The 16,190-nt window shown below is 40.8% G+C and overlaps 1 protein-coding gene across 15 annotated transcripts in view; it reads left to right on the plus strand.

The window, feature by feature from the left end:
- rbfox3a (RNA binding fox-1 homolog 3a) overlaps nucleotides 1-16,190 on the plus strand; it is a 600,072-nt gene that overhangs the window by 71,052 nt on the left and 512,830 nt on the right. The window lies entirely within an intron of this gene.

A 16,190-nucleotide genomic window follows, 5' to 3' on the forward strand; every position in this document is an offset into this window, starting at 1 on the left:
AAAACATGTATGAAATGAAGAGTGCTGGGAGTGAACATGTTGCCGAATGACACTCAGCAGCTGAAATGAGGATGTATTGTACTAGTTTATTCTTGGCTGCACAGTGACTCGGTGGATAGTACTGTTGCCTCACAGCCAGAAGATCCTGGTTTGCATCCCGGCCTGGGCTTGGGATTTTTCTGCATGGAGTTTGCACGTTCTCCCTGTGCGGACACATTTTTTCCGGGTTTTCTGGCTTCCTTCCAAAGTTCAAAAACATGCTGGAGTTAATTGGTGATTCTAAATTGTCTGTAGGTGTGAATGTGAGTGTGATTGTTTGTCTCTATGTGCAGCCCTGTGATAGACCGGTGACCTGTCTAGGGTGTCCCCTGGCTTCACTCTAAGTCAGCTGGGATTGACTCCAACCACCCTGTGACCCTAATGAGGATTAAGCAGTATATAGATAATAGATGAATAGTGTATTCTCCACTTAGCTACTGAAAATGTCCCTCTATCTCAAAGGATTTATTTCATATCACTAACATGTTATTAGTAGGACTGGGACTTTAACGTGTTAATTTTTATTAATTAATTATAGAAAAAATGACGCATTTACTCACACCTTTCTCAGTTTCCTTATTTCTGGCACACTGGTAACACTGATACACTTGCAGCCCAGCAGGTGGCGATAATGCATCTAAAGTCTGTTTGCAAGCCACGAAGAAGATGCACATGCTCTATATTATGCAGTCTATATGGGTGAATCAGCTCACAAGTAAATATTTTAAGTACCAAACCAGAATAGTTGCACAAAATCATATCAAGTGCTGTGTCACAGCAACTGGACATTTTAATTAATCCTCATTTTTCAAATGACTTGCTAAACAGTCTGTGCACTTTTGATGGAAGCTTACTGTTCTGACTGTTTAGATTTTGTCACTAGGACCTGTACTCCCATGGGGCTATAATAGAAAACACGCTGCACACACGTGTAGAAGACTTGTAAGGCAGTGAAATTAACAGCTGCCATCATTTTCATACAAACATGTTTTCAGTTACCCAGTTATGGCTAAGACAAACATGCACGCACGCACGCACGCACATATGGCGTCAGAATCGTTTCAAAAAGCGTGCGCAGCTATCAACTGAACGTGTCACACGTGCGTGCTTTGACGCCTGTGCGCCTGATGCGTAATGGAGTTTCCCCATTGACTTATAATGGCCTCCCGTTAACGCGCACGTTCACGTGTGATCATTGCTGCACTCCATCATTCACACGACGCGGAGCGGCCACGTGTAACATTCATGCGTTGTTTTTTTTTTTTTTACAAACGCACGCATTAACGCTCACATGAAGATAATAGAACATTTCGGTCACACGCTCACACGTACGGAGAAATGACATGCGCAAACTCTGTCACGCGTAACAAGAAGCTGCGTGCGTATGAAGCAGTGCGTACAAGCCTGTCTGTCACTGTTTGACAAATACTGTTACGCGTTCACACACGCGTGCGGTTGCAATTTCTGATTGTACACAATAGAACGTTGATCTGCACCGTGCTGTACTTTCTATTGTGTACAATCAGAAATTGCGACCGCACGCGTGTGTGAACGCGTAACAGTATTTGTCAAACAGTGACAGACAGGCGTGCAGGCACTGCTTCATAGGTACACAGCTTCTTGTTACGCGTAAAATACAATCTGTACGTTACAACGCATGCACGCACGCACGCGTAACATAATAATCGCGCATGTACACACACGTTGCTGCGAGTTGCTTTGATTGTTTTGAATCGATTCTGACGCCATACGCACATACACACGTATGCGCACACACACACACACACACACACACACACACACACACACACACACACACACACACACACACACACACACACACACACACACGCAGTAGAAGTGGGTGACTCATGAACATATTTTGATGGTGTTGACTTCACTGATGGTGTTGCTCTGTCAAAGCTGCACTGTTGTTGTGTTTAGAGTCATTAGTTTAATGACGGCAGCCTGTCTCACAAAAGGTCAGCCACAACTCAGCTAACAGCAGCTGATTTTCTGTCAGCAGCGCACATGTTGTACACTGAATGATGATGATTCCTGACTCATTCACAAGTAAACTCACAAGTGTGAGACTGAGTGTGTTTGTGTCTTGTGATGAATGACAGTGTTGTCGTCCTGGAGGAGATGTGCTGCTCAGAGAGCTTACTGTCTGAATATGCTCCTTTTGTAGTCTCCATGTTGGAGCAGGAGTATGGGACATCTGTTGAGAGCAGGATGCTGGGAAAAATGACAATTTGACATTTCGTTTTTTTACGAGTTAAAATTTAAAACTGAGTGATTTTTTTTCTAGGTGGGTTGTTTAAGTGAGTGGGGCATGTTCTCCCCATGCATGTGTGGGTTTTCTCCAGGTAGTCCACAAACATGATTGTTTGTTGCTATATGTACACACGTGGACAAAGTTGTTGGTACCCCTCAGTTAAAGAAGGAAAAACCCACAATTCTCACTGAAATCACTTGAAACTCACAAAAGTAACAATAAATAAAAATTTATTGAAAATGAAATAATCAAAATCAGCCATCACTTTTGAATTGTTGATTAACATAATTATTTAAAAAAACAAACTAATGAAATAGGGCTGGACAAAAATGATGGTACCCATAACTTAATATTTTGTTGCACAACCTTTTGAGGCAATCACTGCAATTAAACGATTTCTGTATTTGTCAATGAGCGTTCTGCAGCTGTCAACAGGTATTTTGGCCCACTCCTCATGAGCAAACAGCTCCAGTTGTCTCAGGTTTGATGGGTGTCTTCTCCAAATGGCATGTTTCAGCTCCTTCCACATATGTTCAATGGGATTCAGATCTGGGCTCATAGAAGGCCACTTTAGAATAGTCCAACGCTTTTCTCTCAGCCATTCTTGGGTGCTTTTGGCTGTGTGTTTTGGATCGTTGTCCTGTTGGAAGACCCATGACCTGCGACTGAGACCAAGCTTTCTGACACTAGGCAGCACATTTCTCTCCAGAATGCCTTGATAGTCTTCAGATTTCATCGTACCTTGCACACTTTCAAGACACCCTGTGCCAGATGCAGCAAAGCAGCCCCAAAACATTACTGAGCCTCCTCCATGTTTCACCGTAGGGACAGTGTTCTTTTCTTCGTATGCTTGGTTTTTGAGTCTATGAACATAGAGTTGATGTGCCTTACCAAAAAGCTCCAGTTTGGTCTCATCTGTCCAAAGGACATTCTCCCAGAAGCTTTGTGGCTTGTCAACATGCATTTTTGCAAATTCCAGTCTCGCTTTTTTATGAGTTTTTTTCAGCAGTGGTGTCCTCCTTGGTCGTCTCCCATGAAGTCCACTTTGGCTCAAACAACGACGAATGGTGCGATCTGACACTGATGTACCTTGGCCTTGGAGTTCACCTTTAATTTCTTTGGAGGTTGCTCTGGGCTCTTTGGATACAATTCCAACGATCCGTCTCTTCAATTTCTCATCAATTTTCCTCTTGCGGCCACGTCCAGGGAGGTTGGCTACTGTCCCGTGGGTCTTGAACTTCTGAATAATATGAGCCACTGTTGTCACAGGAACTTCAAGCTGTTTAGAGATGGTCTTATAGCCTTTACCTTTAAGATGTTTGTCTATCATTTTTTTTCGGATGTCCTGGGACAGTTCTCTCCTTCGCTTTCTGTTGTCCATGTTCAGTGTGGTACACACCTTTTCACCAAACAGCAGGGTGACTACTTGTCTCCCTTTAAATAGGCAGACTGACTGATTATGAGTTTGGAAACACCTGTGATGTCAATTAAATGACACACCTGAGTTAATCATGTCACTCTGGTCAAATAGTTTTCAATCTTTTATAGAGGTACCATCATTTTTGTCCAGGCCTGTTTCATTAGTTTGTTTTTTTAAATAATTATGTTAATCAACAATTCAAAAGTAATGGCTGTTTTTGATTATTTAATTTTCAATAAATTTTTATTTATTGTTACTTTTGTGAGTTTCAAGTGATTTCAGTGAGAATTGTGGGTTTTTCCTTCTTTAACTGAGGGGTACCAACAATTTTGTCCACGTGTGTAGTCCTGTGATACACTGGTGACTTGTCCAAAGTGCCCCCCCCCCTCCCCCACGACCCTAATGAGGATTAAGAGGTGTGTAGATAATGGATGGATAGAATATCACAGTCAGTCTTATTTATTCTGTTGTGGGAAACTAAAATTGTGATCATGATTAATATTACATTATTTATCAACCTCTACAATTAATCTAATGTAATTGCAACCAAATCTTGCTGTCAGTATTTGTCTCCTGTTCCTCACTCATTGTGCTGTGCACATGTGGAGCCTGTATGTCAACAAAATCCATGTTTTATAAATAGAACAAAAAGAAAAAAAATACATTAAAAACTATGTATTCAAGAATCTTTTAATTACAGTTAATTTTGTTTATTTGGACAGACTGCGCCCTGCGACAGACTGGCGACCTGTCCAGAGTGTCCCCTGCCTTCACCTGAGTCAGCTGGGATAGGCTCCAGCACCCCCCGCTACCCTAGTGAGGATAAAGCGGTGTATAGAGGAAGGATGGATGGATGGACGGACAGACTGCCGTTGTAATTTAGCTATAGAAAATGTTGGTTGTTTGAGTTGATAAAACAGCTACAACAACAACAAAACAATCCATTAGATTCATATTAGTAATGTTGTTTTAAAGGTGCTATATTGAAAAGACAGGTGTCTGTGCCACGCATTACACTTTGCACAAAAACAAACTGCAGAGGGATTGTAGAAAACATTAAAAGTATTAGAAACATTACAGAAGGTCCTCGGTTTGCGACGTCCTCGACCTACAGCGTTTCATCGTCACAGCTTAAGGGTGGGTCTCTGGTTTGTGATGTATGGCGTTTCATCGTTACGTCGGAACTGTTTCCATGGAACTAGTTGACAAGCGGAGCGGACGAATATGTCGTCATGCAGCGCTATAAAGGCTGCTTTCCGCATGAATGTGACACATGGAAATGAAATACTTGGAAATCTGCTCGAGAGAACGTGTGAGGCTGTATACTCCATGCGGTGTCTGCCCCCAAACTGCAAGGGGCAGTGCATCGGAAGCACACATCTACCACAGTACCAAACTAGAGTAGAAGAACTTTGCCATTGTTTACACCTCTTACAGCATGGCATTTTACTGAATAGTTGCATATCAATGGTTAGTTTTAATTTCATGCAATGAGTTGTTCATAACCCGGTTATCACGGTGATCTCTGTGTGATGAATCGCCAGTTTTATACATATCTCCATCCATGTTGTGAGAAAAATCTGGAGGTGCACAACGTGGAACTTTTCCGCTTGAGAACGGCCATGTGAGGGGGCGTGGCTGCTAAAATGACGTAAATAATTGCACAGACCTCACGGACACGCCAAACATAAAACAAGCTTAGGACGGCTATGTTTACATTTGACGGTTGTGCGCCACCTTGTATACGTATCTTATAGCTCCCAAATGTAAGTCTGACTCTTCTGATGCAGTGCTCTGAAGAAAAGGAAAGCCATCTCCATGGAAGTGAAATTAGATATAATAAAATGTTCTGAACAGGGCAGAACACCGACGAATATCGGTGAAGTTGTAAAAACAGTGCAGCATATTACAGTGATCCTCTGTGATGAGTGAGTGAGACTTTATCGTTCTTTGGTCATTTATTGAACCTTCACACAGGCTACTGTTGGCTGTAGTCAGTGTCAAAATAACTACAAAAACCCTATGACTTACTTCCAGATTTAGCTGCTGTTCCCAGCTGTCTCTTGCTCGACATACACACACTACTGCTGACTCTTTAAATTATTTATTTTGTTATTATGATATACATTTTGGGGCTGCTTTGGGGTTAGCACTGTTGCCTCACACACAGCTAGGAGATCCTTGATTTGTGGGCTGGCCTGGAATCTTTCTGCATGGAGTTTGCATGTTCTCCCTCTGTATGCGTGGGTTCTCACTGGGTTCTCTGGCTTCCTCCCACAGTCCAGAGACATGCTGTAGTTAATTGGCGTTTCTAAACTATGTGCTTGGTAATCTGTCTTTCTGTATAGCCCTGTGATGGACTGGTGATCTGTCCAGGTGAACCCTGCCTTCACCCTGAGTGCTACTATATGATCTGTGTGGATGACTGATCAGTGTCATCACTGATTTGTATGCCTTAGAGAGTAATTTGAGTCAGAATTTATTAAGAATACAACATTTTGTCTGTGTCATTCGTGGAGGAGAGTTTTAATCTTCCAAGATGAAAGTTTTTTTTTGTTTTTTTTGTTTTTTTATTTACATTTTTTGCACCATTAACTGCACCTCCTCTTGAACAAATTTAGGGCCCTCCCTGATTTGGATTCACCTAAGGAAACTAGACCAGTGCAATCACATGAGTGGTCAGATTGGTGTCTCATAAGTGTAAACCAATATATTCTAACTTTTGTCTGGATTTTGTTGGCGGTAAGAGACCAATGTAAATAGGACCCTTGTCTTGTGTGTCTTCATCTAAATGCGAGGTTGTCCTGATGGTTCTGTATTTATGCACGGTACAGTATCCCTGTGTTATGCCAGTTCACAGCTATGCATACAGATATTGTTGTTATTCTGAGACTGCCCGCTGTAACAACGACAGTGTTTGTACATCATAATAAGTGTGTGATGTACAGTTAGAGCTGAATGCAGCTGAACACTGTGGTTTTGTGTTGTTTTGTGGTCAGCTAGAGTGCTTGTCAAGATTCGACTTGAATGTGCATGTGCGTGTGTGTGTGTGTGTGTGTGTGTGTGTGCGTGTGTGTGTGTGTGTGCTTGTGTGTGTGTGTGGTGGCGGCGGGTTCCTTTGTTCCTCTTAGCCAAGGCAGTAGGGAACAGGATTCTTACTTCCGTCTCACACCAGTGAACAGGTGTGGGGGTCAGGCGTCTGGAGTGTGTGTGCGTGTGTGTACGTGTGTGTGCTGTGTGTGTGTGCTAAGAGTTGCTACAGAACATGTCGAGACATGGCGCTCAGTGGCATGGAACTGATTGCCCTGCCAAACCCTGACAATTACCATCCGGGCTTGGAGACATCACCACACTCACACACACGCACACACACACACACACACATACACACATGCACACACTTTTCAATTTCTATTCTCTCCTCAGCAGCGTCCAGGTTGTCGTTCTTTGACCATTGTGTCATGGAAACAGATATGTGGAGGAGGAGCATAGACTGTGCCACTGATGTCATTTCTGACATTTTTACATACTGCTGCTTTTTAGACGTTTGCCGGGTTTTTCCCACAATGCATGGCACCCTCAAAGTGCTGTCATTATGTGAAGTAATGACATTAGACATGGCTTCAGGTGTTATCTATGGGGAATGGGGAAGAGAAGACTAACCGGGGTGTTGTCTTGCTGTCATATGTGTTCACAGTCATCATCATTGACAGTTCAACACATGCACAAACCAACAAGCAGCTCAGTGTTCCACAGCAAGCTGGGACTTTCTGGAATAGCCAAATTAGTAAGAGACAAAAGTCATTCAAGTATTTGGAGGTACATTTCATTTTATAAAATTCTGGTCAAACCATTCCAAATTATTGCTATAACTTAACTTCTCCACATGTTTAAACTTAACCAAGCCTGAGCCCTGCTGGTGAAACTCTTCTCTATAACAACAGTGTTCAACTTATTAGGACATTATTGACAAATTAAACTGTTGATAGCAATGCCAGATCGCACAAAGTTTAATATGAACTGTTTTGCGTCAAGTCCAAGTGTGTCTGACAGTGCAGATTCAAAAGCACTGAATTCATTTTATTGCACTGAGTTTATGTGTGTCTGTTGCTGGTAAATATAAGCAAGAATGACTGCTTGCACGTGCATGTTGTCAGAAGCATGGATGTTTAATTTAACAGAGCTCTTTTGAGTCTACCATCATTATCTTTGTCCTCAAGTGGAACACTCCTTTAAATATGCTAATTCAGCTGGTGGAGGCTCTGGCAAGGTAATTGTTAAGGTTGTTGAGTTTGACAGTTTGCCTTGTTGTACTTGTAGCAGACTCACACTCCCTAAGTGCATACTTAACTCAAAATCTCTGCACTACACGGCATGTTTATTTTGTTTAGTCGGTAAGAAAGGCCCTAATTGTGTTTGTTTCAGACTGAAATCATATGACCTTAACTTCAAGTTTCATCTTTTCATCACAGGAGACACAGTTGGGTGACTGGAACTCATAATATAAGTCAGTATATCATTCTTCATGTCACCCCTTTGTATTAGTGAAGTAAGGAGGAACGCTGTCAATTCTTTCTGTTTGTTTTTTTAAGTCGGTAAAAGAGGCCTGTGTGGCTGTGTATATGTCTGCTGACTCAGGCTGCAGAGAGACTGATAGACAGCTCATTTAGTAGGGCTCTTGGCAGGTGTTTGAGATGACTGCGATTTATGGTGTCTGCATTAGAGATTAACAAGAAGATCCTCATGAAGACTCTGTTGTTTGACCATGTCTAATCCAAGTGTCCACAGTGAAATGTGCAACAAGGGTATTTTGTTGTTCACCTGAAAACTTCATCACTGAGTGACATATTGAAGCGATTTTCTCATTTTAATTTCATTAAGTAGTTGTTTGCTGTCTGCTTGGGAGAAGTTTTAAGGTTTTGTCTACATACAGTTTTGTCTATTATGGAGTAGACCTCGACAAAAAAAGCCCAAAACATTATCCCATTTGTTTCATATTGGTCCATATCTGTAATTATGAGATTGTACTTTTCATCTGATTACAGATGTCATTAGAGCTAATACTTTGGTATCAAGTTGAAACTAAAATTGTGAAACATGACAGTACCTATTTTCAGTGCGCAGAGCAGCTGTCATAGATAATCTACTGGAGGATGTGATTTCTCAGGAGTGATGTTGGTAAGTGTAGGTGGAGCAGAAGGCTTGGTCACGAAAAGAAAACGCCTCAAAAGACATGTAGTGATGAGCTGATGACCTGGGATCAAATATGGACAACCAAAGCCTGAATGCAAAGGATATCACATTTGGAACAGACAAAGGAATCATCTTGCACACTTAAGCAGCTGCAAAACCATCCAGATCCAGCACAGAATTCAAACTGAGAAAGTTTCAGTTGTTATTTATGTTAATGACAGAATGCTCTCTAGCAGCTCTCCTCCTGCAGGAACTGGGCCTGACATTAGGTGGTGCAGACATTTACAGGAATGGCCCAGTAATCATCCCTTTCAAGTCTTTCTATTTCCATCGCAGTGTAGGATCAAACAGTGTTGATAACGATGTTAGCTCCAAGTGCTCATGCATCTTGTAAATTCCAAGTTGAATCAATGATATGTGTTAGTTCCTTTCAGAAAAATGATGGTTCTTTAATGGCTACAAATCTTAGTTTCCCAGTTCATGATTTTTAATGTATTTTGCTTCTCTATTATTTCATTGGGTTTTTGATGGTTATACTGTCATGCTGCAAAATTGGCTTTGGGCTTCTTACCTTTCTTATTATTTGGTTTTCATTTAGTCTTAAATCCAGTTTTAGAAAGTGCTGAAATAATTCTAAAACAAAAAGAGAAAAAAAATCGCTAAACCTGCAGATCTGCTGCTCTTCTCTGCTTCTCCTTCCTCCTCCTCTTTAGGCTGAATTACTCATCCACCATTCCCACATTTGTCTTTTTCTTTCCACTTCTACCTCCCACCTTAAATCTCTCAATAGCTCTTCACTTCCTTCCTCCTCTTTCTCTCTGGGTTCACTCTCCCCAGTTCTGCCTGCCTCTTTATTTCTGCAGGCATCCTCCTCTTCCTTCGTGGCTGCATTCTGTCCATTCTATCTACTTAACCCTTCATTTTCTTTCATTTTCCTGCTCTGCACATTGTTTTGGGAGAAGATGGAGAGAGCAGATGAATGATAAGTAGAGAGAGAGTGAGAGGAGGAGAAAAATACCTTCCCTTGCCTGCCACACAATATACAAGGTATATATAACCATGAATAAGATGGCCCATTTAGGTAAAGACCTCTATGCTGGTTAGACTACACCGTCTTACATTTATTTGTCAGATACAGGTTTAAGTTTGAATGCAAATATCAATATTTTGCTGATATTTATCTTGTGCCATGACACATAAGATATAACAACAAAACAAAACTTGCCAAAGCAACACAACCACACTCCATGTGGTTCTGTGCTAAGGCCCGCTCAGAAGTACCTACCTTGAAGAGGGTATTTTTTTGTCAACTGAACAGGGCCCTGAAAGAACTTCCACAAGAACTTCTAGTGAGTTCCATACTCACCAGATCCAAATCTTACTGAGCATCTGTGGGATGTGTCAGAACAAGCCTGAACTAGGTAGGTCCCACCCTGAACCCCACAGGACCCACAGAATTCACTGCCACCCTCCTGGCACCATACAACCCGGTCTCACGAGGATTCGTGAAACTGTCACGTAAATTTTTGTTTCGGCTTCGTGTGCACCAACACGATTTCGTCATGTTTTTCGTGCCGCTCACCACGAAATGCACACCAATGTATTTTAAACGGCGGACTTTTCGTGCCACTCAGAACGTATTTCAAAAGAATGTGTATATTATATTTTTAATGTAAAACCGCGGCGAATCCAACGCTATATTTTGCATGACATCGTCCCTAAACATAACCCTAACCATAATCCTAACCATAACCTAACCATAAGCCGGTGGTACACTTACCAATTTGCATAGGAATTTCAAGAATGTCCGGCGGCCGGCGGCCGCCAACGCGATCACACAAGCAGTATACGCCGATGGACAGCTTAGATCGTCATGAATCCGCCGGTATAAACCACTTTCAGATGTGATTACCACAGCGAAAAACATTTCGTGGTGAGCGGCACGAAAAACATGAAGAAATCGTGTTGGTGCGCACGAAACCGAAACTAAAACTTACGTGACAGTTTCACGAATCCCCGTGAGACCGGGTTGCACCATAAGACATCCCCAGAGGTCCTGAGTCCATACCCATTGGTTCAGAGGAGTTTTAGTAGTATAAAGGGGACCAACACAATATTAAGCAGGTGGTCATAATCTTTTGCCTGATCGGTGTGTATATAACTAAGTATATACTGTATAACACAAATAACTAAGTGGTGCAGCAGAAAATATGACAAATTCAAATGTAACATGAAGATAAAAAACAGAAACAAATTACCATATTTGATAAGTTGCAGCTATTTAATAGCAGTTAATGATCAGTTATCTTCTATTTAAATTTGCTTTATATTTTCTGAAATTAGACATTTTTTGTAGTTTTGACTAAATTCTAAACACTCTACTGTCTGGTTTTACATTTAGATACATTTAGAGTTTCTGTTGTGCTGTAAACACCCTGGGAGATAATAGAAGAAGGAGGAGAAGGAAGTAAAGGAGAAAGAAAAGAATAACCCAAAGACAAAATCCTTAAGGGAAAGAGGAAACACCTTTTATGACTGCTGCTGTTTAATTATACATTTGTCTGTAGCTCTGCTGCCCAGAGCTACAGTCCAGTAACACAGCATCTCCAGCACTCTGCCAAATGATTCATACAAGCTATGGCACAAACACTCCCAACACACACTCCCTTAACAAGCATCAGCAGTATCAAATCAAATCAAATCAAATCAAATCAAACTTTATTTATATAGCACCTTTCATCCATTTAAAATGCAACACAAAGTGCTTCACAAAATAAAAGAATAAAACAACAGAGAGAATAAAAACATAGTGTAACCAACAATATATATACATATATATATATATATATACACACACACACATACACACACATATATATATACATACACACATACATACATATATATACATATATATATATATATATATATATATATATATATACATATACACATATACACATACACAACATACAATGTATATACACATGCGCTCACACACACACACACTCACACACACATACACACAACACGGTGCTGAGACACGGCAGGGCACTGAGGAACCATGTGGGGAAACACCTATGGGAGCCCTCCACACCTGGACGCGCCACAGCCCACAGAGAGCGCCGCCACAGAGACCACCCAGACGCCGATGGGCAGGGGCAGACCCCGCACTAAATGCAGAGCCGCCCCAGCCCCTCGGGCCCAGGAGGCCCCCGCGGGCAGACCGGGCATACATCCCAGTGTGGAGGCCTCCCATGAGGAAACACTGAAGCTAAGAACTAAAAGACTAACGAGAAAAAAAAAAGCAGGTATAATGCATAAAAATTAAAAGCTTTAAGAAAGTTAAAAATGTAGAGATAAAATAGACAAATAAATAAATAATAAATAGTAAATAATAAATAAATAGTAAATAAATAATAATAATAATAATAATAAGGTTTTAAGATATAATACTGATAAAATGCAGAAGTGCAGAAGAGCTATAAGAATATAAGAACTAAAAATAACATAATAGAAGAATTAAAAGTTTAAAAGAAATCAGTTAAAAGCCAAACCAAAAAGATGAGTCTTGAGCCTCCTTTTAAAAACATCAACAGTCTCTGCAGTCCTGATGCTCTCCGGCAGGCTATTCCATATTCGAGGGCCATAATGGCTGAAAGCAGCCTCCCCGTGGGTTTTTGTATTGACTCTAGGAATAATTAAAAGTCCAGTGCTGGAGGACCTCAGGACCCGCGAGGGTTGATATGATAAAAGCAGGTCAGATAAATAAGAGGGCCCAAGACCATTAACACATTTAAAAACTAATAAAAGAACCTTAAAATCGATCCTGAAGCACACGGGGAGCCAATGTAGCGATTTTAAAATCGGTGTAATGTGAGCCCACCCTCTGGTCTTCGTCAGCACACGTGCGGCTGAGTTCTGTAGTAACTGCAGATTAGAGATGGTCTTTTTGGGGAGACCAGAGAGCAGGGCATTACAGTAGTCTAAACGACAGGAGATAAAAGCATGCATCAGCACCTCCGTGTTAGCTTGAGAGAGAAATGGGCGGACTCTGGCTATATTCTTAAGATGATAAAAACCTATTTTTGTGACATTTTTAATATGTGGAATAAAATTCAGCTCAGAGTCAAAAATGACGCCCAGGTTCTTTACACATAGTGTTGGTTTGAAATCTTGTAGTTTTGGTAAAAGTTTATCTCTCTTGCCTTCAGGACCAATGACTAAGACCTCTGTTTTGTCCCGGTTGAGCTGTAGGAAATTCTCTGCCATCCATGAATTAATATCTAAAATACAGCTAAAAAGAGCATCAATTGGCCCTGTGTCTTCAGGAGACACGGCGATGTACAGCTTTGTATCATCTGCATAACTGTGGAAGCTGATGCCGTGCCTCCTGATGACGTCCCCAAGGGGAAGCATATATAGATTAAAAAGAATTGGACCTAAAATTGACCCTTGGGGCACCCCACAATTTATTTTATGAGTTCTGGAGGAACATGTGTCCAAACTTACATGGAAATATCGATCTGTGAGATAGGAGCTGAACCAGTTAAAAACAGTACCAGAGAGGCCGACAAGGTTTCTCAGTCTGTTTAATAAAATGTGGTGATCTACTGTATCAAAGGCAGCACTTAGATCCAGTAGTACCAAGACTGTAAGTTTTTGTGAATCTGTGTTATACCTAATGTCATTTAAAATCTTTAAAAGGGCTGTCTCTGTACTGTGGTTCATCCTAAAACCAGATTGGTATTTCTCGAAAATATTGATACTATTTAAAAAATCATTTACTTGATTAAAAACTAGCTTTTCTAAAATTTTACTTAAAAATGGTAAGTTGGACACAGGTCTGTAGTTATTAAAAATGTTGGGGTCTAAATTACTCTTCTTCAGAAGGGGCTTCACCACTGATGTTTTAAAGGCGGCGGGGAAGACACCCGTCTGAAGAGAGTAATTTACAATATTTAAAATCTGTTCCTCAAAAAAGCCATAAAATTTTTTTAAAAGTGATGTGGGAATTGGGTCTAAAAGGCAGGTTGTTGGGTGTACTTGGGAGAAAACTCGACCAAGTGTCCTAGCGTCCACCAGGGCAAAACTCTCCAGTGTTTCCTCAGGTAAAAGTGGTGGTACAGGCATGTTAAAAAATGAATTCTGTTGAGGTAAAAGACTGGATCTGATATTATCGATTTTACTTCTGAAGTGGTCTGCAAAGTCCTCACAGAGGTCATCTGATGGGGGTTTGTAAGATTTTTTAAAATTACTATTTGTTAAAAGATCGATGGTGGAGAACAGGAATTTGGTGTTATTTTTATGGTCTGTGATGAGTCTTGAGAAATGAGAGATTCGTGCCAATTTGACTGAGTTATTGTAGATTTTCAGTTGTTCACGTAATATTTCATAGAGAATTGTCAGTTTGTTTTTTCTCCACCTCCTCTCTGCACTCCTGCAATTTCTTTTGAGCTTTTTGATTTCGTCATTATTTCTCCACGGTGGTGTAGGTTTTGTTTTTATGGTTTTGGTTAAAAGTGGAGCAACTGAGTCCAGTGTTGTTTTCAGTTTGCTGTAAAAATTGTCAATAATAAAATCACAAGATGCAGGTAAAATTTCGGCAGGAGTGCTCTTTAAAATCTCCATAAAATTTGCAGCCACTTCAGAAGTAACATAGCGTTTCCTCACCGTTCCCACCGGGGCTACCTGGTGGTTAAAACTGGTGATGTTAAAATACACACAGTAGTGGTCAGACACAGCCAGGTCTACGACAGAGGACACACCAGTGGACAGGCCATAGGTTATGACCAGGTCCAGGGTGTGTCCTCTATTGTGAGTCGGCTGTGTGACGTGCTGTTTAAAATCCATGCAAGTTAAAAGATTTAAAAATTCATTGGACATTGAGTCAGAGCTATTATCAACATGTAGATTAAAATCACCAGATATTAAAATTCTGTTATAGTTGGTGTGTATGATTGACAATAGTTCAGAAAATTCACTGATAAAAGAGGTAAAATGATGGTGGGGTGGTCTGTAAACTGTGATGCAAAGAATAGGAGGACTGCTAAAAACAAAGGCATGATGCTCAAACGATATGTAACTGTTAAAGGAGACTTCATTTGAGTTCAGTGTGTTTCTCGTGATAGAGGCAGTTCCACCCCCTCTTTTACCACCCCTGGTCGAAAATAAAAAATTAAAATTTGGTGGGCAAGCCTCGGTGAGAACAACTGATGCGTCAGTGCCAAGCCATGTCTCTGTTAAAAAGATGCTGTCTAACTTGTTCTCTAAAATCAGGTCATTTATGATAAAAGTTATATTTTAAAGGGAGCGCACGTTCAACACGGCCAGCTGGATGTTCGTGGTGAACGTGTGCTCTTCATCACGGTGTGAGGAAGTTGAAGCAGGTGTGACAGGAACTAAGTTATTTCGCTTTTTTTGATCTGTGATGGATGGTGGGAAGGCGAGATTGTCCTTGTTTATAGTTCTGATGCTGCGACAACTGGGTCTGAAACTTTTTCTGTTTGTGATGATGACGGGAATTGATAAGTAGAGTATGTCACCGGTGAGACTGCAGGTGGAGCCAGTTGTGTTGTGAGTGGTGGTGACAGTACCTGGATCACACCCATTTGTTTGGCAGTCAGTAAATGCTGCAGCAGGTACGGCTTTTCTGTCCTTATGTTTAGACTGCTAAATGAGTGTAATAAATTTTGAAAGGTTTCAGTTTAGCTTGGTTAGGTTTAAATCTGTCACGCCCTACATGTAAACTGCAGAAAAACTAAACATATAGAAACTCCTAATTTCTTTGAGTTTTTAACAATACCAGACATATAATAATACAATAAGTTTTAGTGGCGGCTCTTGATTACTCTTGATAGCACCTCAATGCTAGACTGATGTACATGTGATCAAGTTTAATTTTTCTTCAATCATGTTTCCCATGACTCTGTTTATATTCTGTCCATTACTGATACAGAGGAAGATGGGAATACTGTTGTAAAGGTGATGCATATCGAGGTCTAATCTGTCTTTGCAATGTTACTCAGTATGGCTGTACTGCTGTACAATCTCTGCATGTGCATTCTGTACCTCACTATACTAGAGAGCAATAGTCAAAGTGTGCAGATGGTTTGCAGTGATATAACTTATCCATTACTCAGCTTGCTTAGTATAGGTAGATATGTGAAACGTTGTGCACAAATGGCTGTTAGAATTAATTCAATGAATTAATGACCCAGACTTATTTTTCCCTGTATCCTTGGGGAACCCCTTGATTGT

The sequence above is a fragment of the Acanthochromis polyacanthus genome, chromosome 19, assembly GCF_021347895.1.
Source record: "Acanthochromis polyacanthus isolate Apoly-LR-REF ecotype Palm Island chromosome 19, KAUST_Apoly_ChrSc, whole genome shotgun sequence".
NCBI classification, from domain to species: Eukaryota; Metazoa; Chordata; class Actinopteri; family Pomacentridae; genus Acanthochromis; species Acanthochromis polyacanthus.